The sequence below is a fragment of the Venturia canescens genome, unplaced genomic scaffold (genome assembly GCF_019457755.1).
Source record: "Venturia canescens isolate UGA unplaced genomic scaffold, ASM1945775v1 PGA_scaffold_15__1_contigs__length_3012046, whole genome shotgun sequence".
NCBI lineage: Eukaryota > Metazoa > Arthropoda > Insecta > Hymenoptera > Ichneumonidae > Venturia > Venturia canescens.
In genome coordinates this window covers 2881598-2890000 of record NW_025108584.1, presented here as the reverse complement: position 1 = coordinate 2890000, position 8403 = coordinate 2881598, and positions in this window count along the sequence as shown.

Below are 8403 nucleotides of genomic sequence, written 5' to 3'. Positions count from 1 at the left end.
GTGTTGCCACCTTGTCGATGGTGGAGGGGCTTCGTGTTCCAATGATCCGTCCGGGCCGAGCGGCTTAGCCGTGCGGGCCGGCGGGGAGGTTCCAACTAAGAGCAACACAAACCCTTGGGTTCGGGTGCCCTTTCGGGGTCCTCCGGCCGTCCCCCCTTTGGTGTCTCTGGCGAATGCGGCGAGGGTACAACGGGAAACCTGGGAGGCCCCCTCGGATGGGGGGTCTCGCACGCCCAGGGGCCGCGCGGTCGTACCGGGGCCCGACTCGGGAGTCGCTACCCGGGTGGGCTGCCCCGTAGCAACGCGTGTAAAAAGCTCGTGTCGCCCCTGCAGGACCTGGTGGCTCCAGGGTGTGGGCCTGCAGGGGGGCCGGGTGTTGTCTCCGTCGAGGCCACGCCGCAGCAAGCCGTGGTCGCTGGGGGGGGGACCGCGGTTGGTGGTTCCCTTTGGGGTGTTCGAGCCCTTGGCCATGAGCCCGGGATGACGGTCTTGGTTGGGCCCGGCTGACCCTGTCCCTATGGGACATGGTCGGTTAGGGACCGGCGGGGGCCAGCATCCCGGGACGGTTAGTGGGTGAGGATGCGTTGAGGCGGTGTGAGTTGGGTGTTCGAGCTGGGGATCCTCCGAAAAAGCCCCAAAAACCTTTATGATTATGTCCGGAATCAATAAAGACGGAAAGGTGCGCACGGACACTGGGTTGCCCACGACCCAAACATCGGGAGATAGAGAGGGAGGTGTGAGAGGGAACGGAGGGCCTGTCGCCGGCGCCGGCGCGGCCACTCCGACGGCAGGGAGTAATGCGGTGGCCGGTAAGGGTACCCCTATGGGTCCACCGGCTTCACCGGGCGCGAAGAGGAAGGCGCCACCACTGTCCGACTCGGCTGGATCCTCGTCGGCGGCAGAGACCGCCACGATTGAGCGGCCGGGTCCGGCCTCCTGGAAGAAGGTGGCCTCGAAGAAGCGGGCCAAGAAGAAGGCGGTCTATGACGGCCGTTGCGGTGTGGTGTCGGACGGGGCCGTGTCTGATTGGTCCGCCGACATGGAGCTGAGCGACGACGGGGGCTCTCGTTCGGCGAGATCGGTTGAGATCGCCGCCGGGTCGAAGAGCGTCGCCTCAGGTTCCGGGGTGGTGCCGGGGGCGAGGCCACCGGAGTTGGGTGAGGCTCGGGGCAAGAAGGGGAAGAAGAAAAAGGCCCAGGTGGGAGCCTCTGCGGCTGGGCCTGCGGCCCGCCCCTTGCAGCGGCCAGGTGTCGCAACGGCACAGGCTGCGCCGAGAGCGGGCGTGCAGGTGCCGCTAACTGCGTTTGGCGGCGAGGGGCCTCCGAGGACGGTCAGCCCCGTGGAGGTGATGGCGCGTGCCGAGCAGCTGGTCGGTGAGATCAGGGCCCACGTCACGGACCCGGCGAACAAGGTGGTGAAGACCTCGGCCTCCTTCATCGGCGACAGGGTGGAGGGGATCATGTCCCTCCTCGTCGCCGTGATTGGCCGAGTGGAGAGCCTGTCGGGCGAGTGCGCGGGCCTGCACTCGGCAACGGAGCTGTTGGTGCGCCAGGTGGGTGCGGGTGCAAGGAACGCCGGGCCGGGCCCGCGCCCCGTGGTTCCCGCGAACCCCGGGCGCCCGCTCACGTTTGCCGAGGCCGTGGGGGCACCGGCCCCCGGGAATGCTCAGCCGAGACCGGCGGAGGTGGCAGCGGTTCCACGCCCCCCTCGACAGCGCCCGCCGAGGCGGCCACCACGTGCGCCCCCGGCCAACGCCGTCTTCATTAGGGCGGCGGAGGCCGGCTCTATGGGGCCCACGGCGGTCAGGGACCGCCTGAAGGCCCTCGTGAACCCGGGGGAGGCGAACATCTGCGTGACGGGTGTCAGAGTTGTTCAGGGTGGGGTCCTGGTTGAGACCCGCACGCAGGAGGAACTGCAGTTCTTCAGGTCGAGCGAGGCCATCCGCGAGGGTGGCCTGACCGTCGCTGCGCCGGAGGCGCCCCGGACCAAGGTCGCGGTGGTCGCTGTACCCGCGGGCGAGACGGAGGCTGCGGTTCTGACCGCTCTCCGGGCGCAGAACGCCCCCGATCTCTCGGAGCAGGAGTTCCGCGAGTCGGTCAGGGTCGCCCGGAAGATGAGCGGAAGGGGGGCTGCCCCCCGGGGTTCCATATGGGTGTTGGAGGCCCAGCCTCAGCTCGCGACTGCGCTGGTGCGCAACGGGCGAGTCCTCCTGGGCTGGCACTCGTGCGTCGTGCGGGACTTCGTCGAGGCGGACCGGTGCTTCCGGTGCCTCGGTTTCGGCCACTCGACGGCGTCCTGCCGCAAGCGCACGGTGACGTGCGGCTGGTGTGCCGGAGACGGCCACGTAGTCGCCGGTTGCCCGGCGAGAGCGGGGCCTCCCTGCTGCGCGAACTGCAGGGAGTACGGCCTAGGCGCTGCCCATGGCGCGCTGGACGGCTCGTGCCCCCTCTACCAGGAGGAGCTCGCCCAGGAAAGGGCCGCGGTGGCCGGGGAGCGGGACCGCCCCAGAGCCCCGCCAGCTGGCGAGCCAAGCACCGGAAATGGCTAGCCAGCTCCCCGAGCCGATGGATGCCGGTGGGCTGGGCGGCCCGGAGTCGCAGAGACTCCGGGTCCTCCAGTTAAACTGCCGGCGGTCCCGGGGGGTGATGGCCGAGCTCGGCCAGGCTCTCGTCGAGGGCCGCTACGCCGCTGCCCTGCTGCAGGAACCATACCTCCGCCGGGGGGGGTTCGTGGCGTGGCTGCCGGCCTGGATGCGGGTCTTCCAGAGCGGCGACGGTAAATCCGCCGTCGTTCTCGCGGATGACACCCTCGATGCGACGGTGGTCGCGGTGCCGGGTGACAGGGGTGCGACAGTGTGGGTACGCGGTGTTTTTGGTACAGTGTACCTATGCTCCGTGTACTGCCGGCATGGGGCTCCTCTCGACAGCTACTTCCAATATTTGGAGTGGGTGTTTACCCACCTGCGAGAGGCCCCCGTGTTGGCAGGCATGGATGCGAACGCCGTGTCCCGCCTGTGGCACTCCAAGAACCGGCTCCGCGGTCATCAAAACGCAGCGCGGGGTGGTGAGTTCGAGGCATTCATAGTCGCTCGCGACTTGGAGGTCCTGAACGAGCCATCCCTGGAGTTCACGTTCGACGGGCCCGCGGGTAGGTCGGATATCGACGTCACTTTGGGTAGGGGCATTGAGCGAGTGTACATGGTCGAGTGGGAAATCCTGCCGGACCTGATACACTCGGACCACAATGCAATTTGTGTGACCCTTGCCCGGAGGGACGGAGGTGCCGATCTTCCGCTGCCTGCGTGCAGGTGGCGGACCGTTGGCGTGGACTGGGTAGCGTACGGCACCGCCCTGGCTCAGGCCGCGGTGGGCGTCGATCGCGATGCGTTGGCGCTTGAGGGGCCTGTCGCCCTGGCGGAGGCGGTCACGTCCCTGGTTCAGGGCGTGAACGATGCCCAGCTAGGTGCGACAGGGACAAGTCCGCGACGGAGATCTCGCTGGTGGTGCCAAGAGCTCACCTCGGCGAGGCGACTCGCCAGTGCGAAGCAGGGTGGCCCTCCAGCGGGCCCGAAGACGAGAGGCTCCCGCGGAGGAACAGGCGGAGCTCAGGGGTGCCTATAGAAGGCTGTACCGGAGCTATCACTGCCTGGTCCTCCAAAAGAAGGAGGAGAATTGGCGGGAGTTCGTGGGCGAGGTGGGCAACGCTGACCCTTGGGGATCCGCTTATAGGATCCTCAGGGGCCGGCGGGGCCCTGTCGACATCGGCGGAGTGAGGGTTGGGGGGGTGCTCGCGACCTCCTGGGAAGCGAGCGCCAGGGCGCTGTTGGAGCGTTTCTTCCCGCGGCTTCCCATGCGGGAGCCCCGGGAGGAGCCGGTCCACCCGGTGCCTGATCCCCCGGCCCCCGTGACGCTGGTGGAGATGAACCTCGCCCTTAGGAAGATGAAGGGGAGGAGCGCGCCTGGGCCCGACGGTATAACCGTTGGGATGGTCCGTGCGCTGACCACCTTTGCGCCGGGCCTGATGATGGCCATGTACAACGGATGTTTGGAAGCTGGAGTGTTCCCACCCCAGTGGAAAAGCGCCCGTGTCGTGGCCATCCTGAAGGGCCCCGGGAAGCCGCCCGACGAGGCTGGGTCGTACCGACCGATCAGCCTCCTTTCGGTCCTGGGCAAACTGCTGGAAAAGATTCTGGTGATGAGACTGGAGGGGAGGGAGGTCCACTCCCTTTCCGACCGGCAGTTTGGTTTCAGGGCTGGCAGGGGCACCGAGGATGCGTGGCACACGGCGATGAGGGTGGTCGAAGAGTCCCCCCACAACTACGTACTTGGTACGTTTGTGGATTTCAAGGGGGCCTTCGATCACCTGAGCTGGGACACGATCCTCGGGATCCTGGGCGCCGCCGGATGTCCTGAAATGGCCGTCTGGCGGAGCTTTTTCAGCGATCGTCGGGCCTTCATGGCTTCCCGGTACGGCCGGGTTGAGCTGGGTGTCGAGCGGGGCTGCCCTCAGGGGTCAATGTCGGGGCCGATTCTATGGAATCTGGCTCTGGACCCCCTGTTGCGGCGGCTCCGTGAGGCCGGCATCGAGGTCGTTGCCTATGCCGATGACACGCTCCTGATGTCTTCGGGGGACTCGCGCCTGAGTGTCGAAACTCAGGCCTCCGCGTCCCTCGAGGTGGTGAGGGAGTGGGGTGCCAGTGCCGCGGTTGAGATCTCTCGGGACAAGACCGTGTGCATGGTGCTTCGCGGGAAGTTCGCGAACACCAGGTACCCCAGGGTCCTCCTGGGCCGGGGCATCGTGCCCTACAAGAGGGAGGTCAAGTACCTGGGAGTTCTCGTAGGTGAGCGGCTCGATTTTGAGCCCCACTTGCGAGAGCTCAATGGGAAGATCCTCTCGCTTGTGGGGCAACTGCGGCGGGTGATGCGGCGAGATTGGGGCCTCCGGCGCCGGACCATCGGCTCCTGGTACCGGGGGCTCTTCGTGCCGTGCGCGCTGTATGGTGCCCCGGTTTGGGGCGGCTTCGTGAGGGCGAGGGCGACGGCAAGAGCGCAGCTCAACAGGGCTCAGCGCTCGGTCCTCCTCGCCACACTGTTCGTCTGCCGGACTGTTTCGACAGAGGCGATGACGGTGCTCATGGGCGAGCTCCCGTGGGACTTAGAGGCGAAGCTCCTCGAGGCAGTGTACTGCCTCAGGAAGGGTTTGCCAGTCCCCTGGGGGCCCGCCGGAGTTAATGGCGGGGAGGTACCGACGACCAAGGCCCAGGCGCGCGAGGCGGTCTGGGCCGAGTGGGGGGTGCGTTGGCGGGATTGCCCGAAGGGCGGGACGACCCGCCTCTTCGTTCCCGATCCCGCGGTGCCTGCGAAGCTCCTGAGGGCGAGTTGCTTCGGCCTCCAAACGGGCTATCTGTTGACAGGCCACGGGTCGCTGAATGAGTACCTCCACCGGAGGACTCTCGAAGCGACCCCGATGTGCCGGTGTGGGGAGGCCGAAGAGACATCCCCTCACGTCCTGCTGGAGTGCCGGTTGTACGGTGAGAGGCGACGCCTGCTAGACATGGGTGTCCGGCGGGGCGACGACGGCGCCTGGGAGCTTCAAGGGGCTATCCAACGACCCGAGAACTTCCAGGCGCTGAGGAGCTTCGCGGGCTGGGCCTTCGACGTGAGGGCCCGGGTCGCCGAGAATTAGGTGAGCAAGGAGGTTCACGCAGGGGAGGGTTCAGGAGGCTGCTGGCCTACGGCCCTTTCGGGTCTGGCGCACCCGCGTACCCGAGCTGGCCGACCGCTGCCTGGCTGGCTTAGAGCCTTATGCGGAGCAGGCCGAGTAGGCCTGCGAACGTCCGACCAATGACGCAAGATTGGTACCGCGGGGGCCGGGAAGCCCGGGGGCCGCTAACGCGGTCGCCGCCCGGCCGTTGGAGTTGGACTCGCGGGGGCAGTGGTTAACGCGTGTGAGTTGCGCAACATCCCAACTCGGGTGCGGCCCTGCATAGGCCGTAGGGAGGTTGGAAAGTACTCCCCCCTTTGCCAAGGGGCCTTTCCGGGCTAAGCCACCGGACAGGAATTGGCAGCCGCCTCGGCTCTGGCACGGTGCATAACGCGCGCGCAAGGATCCGGGGCGGTGCGCTGGTTGGGCGTGATCCCAACCCCACGCACTTGGGTGCCGTGTCGTAAGCCGAGAGGCGGAGACGGCACGTTAAATACAAAAGGTGATTATTAATGTCCCTATCTCCGACGACGAAGAACCATAATTTCCGTTAGATATCGTCAACGCAAGCATGAGCGAGCTACGTGAAATCTCTCGGTCGGTGGACGCCCGGTGGTGCGGGCGTCGCACGACCGACGAAAAATTTCGCCCAATTTCAAGGTATCTGGGCACGTAACTGCGCAGTTTCCCCGACGTACGCCATCGAGGGAACGAACCTCGTCGGGAGACGTAGCGAAACTCGTCTCGTAGGGTCTAACGGGGAAACGAGAAATCCTCGGTCGGTGGACGCCCCGTGCGGGCGTCGCACGACCGACGAAAAATAGTAGTAGAGAAGCTAGGAGAGAGCTGGACCAGGGATCTCAGGGGGGGTGCGGGGACGGGGGAGCGCGGGGTCTGTTGCGGCCCAGGGTGAGCTGTGTGGAGGGGGAATTCGGAGGTGCGTGAAGGAGATGGGAATCTCAGGGGGGTGCGGGGACGGAGGAGCGCGGGGTCTGTTGCAGGGTATGGAGGGGGAACTCGGAGGTATGTGGAGGGAATGGTCAGAGAGAGGATGAGGGTAGTGGCGACGCGGAGTGAGAGGATGGGTAATGGTCAAGTGGAGGGTGCGAGAGAGGGAGTGAGACAATAAAATTTATAACTTTTAGCAAGAGTTTTTGAACAATGGTTTTTTTTTTCACATGAACTTTCACACAGGGTTTTTTTTCAAAGGAGAAGTCAATCATGGCTTCATCCCTAAGAAACAGCAGCAACCTGTGCGGTAGTAATAAAGTATAGGATTTATGACCTCCGAAACGAGAGATTTGTCTCGAGCATTGCAAGATGGCCATGACGTTTCCTAATTAAATTTAAGTCATGAAAAAAAGGGGGAACCGACTTGTACGTTTCCAAGATTCAGAATTACTAGCACCTGCATTCCCACGACTGGTCCATTGTTCCCGAAAAATATGTCCTCTGGGTTTTTCGTGAAACTCTGGAAAGAAATTCGATCGTCATCCATGACGTCTTTAATTAAGTCTTTCGGCAGAAAGGCTTTTTCACGGTATGGTAAAGTCAGGAGCACCTGCATTTACACGACATTGTTTCCGAAAAAGATGTCTCCTAGGTTTTTTCTCCGAATAGTCGCCCACCCACAATTTTTCCCGAGCTTGGTTACTGATATTATCATTTCGAAGAAATACCTACTAATAGATTGTCATCTTCGTATATTCGATTCTTACATCATACTTGGTAAAAGGATAGTTTAAAAGAAAGATGTCGATCCGTGGGGGTGTAACGAAACGTTAAAGTAATAAAGATGTCTTTGAGTTAGGGACCGACTTTTCACGCTATAATCGACAGGAGTGCATGCACCTGCTTGTTCATGATTGACCCATTGTTTCCGCAAAAGATGTCCTTAAGTTTTTCCTCTTAAAAAATCTTCGCCCACCCGCATTTTTTTCCTAACATCGATCTAGAGTAATCATGGGAATATGTAAAAGAAATGCCGACAGGTTTCAACCCTCACATATACACTTCTCATATACACCCCCTCTCCTAGAAAAAAGTTAACTATTGGGAAAAAGTTTGGAGGGATGATGTTAATTTTGTCGAGATGATTTCAAAAATCGAGACATTCGGGATCGAGTTTTCTTCGAGTCCACATCGAAGTTTAGTTTCATATTCTCCTCATCACCATGGCAGACGTCAATGATGTTGATGATATGGAAAAGTTTTTAAGTGATCGTGCGGCTTCGTTACAATCGGTGGAAGAATATATTGCGTGGGAAGAACAGTGTGATGCGTTTATCGCATCGTTGAGTGGCGAAAATTCTTCCAAACGTGCTCGATTGAATATAGCATCACAACGGTCATTAATTGCGCGAATTATACGTTTAGAAACTTTGAAAACAACAACCCGTTCCCAATTCATTCACACGGGTGATGGGCTAAATGATCGAAACTTGGTGTGGTGTGAAGTCGACACAGCGTTTGGAAATCGTGTGCTAACCGGTGCTATAATTAATAAAAATTACATCGATCCACGAAAATTCCTTCAAGACTCATACGACTTGGTGGCATTGCAAGTGGTGGACAATATTTCCAAACATAGCAGCATAAAAGTTAATACCGAATTTAATGGCGAGTTCACGGTGAATGGCAGGTATGCAAATAAAAGTATAATTACAAAGACAGTTGCACTGCTCGAAACATGTGATATAA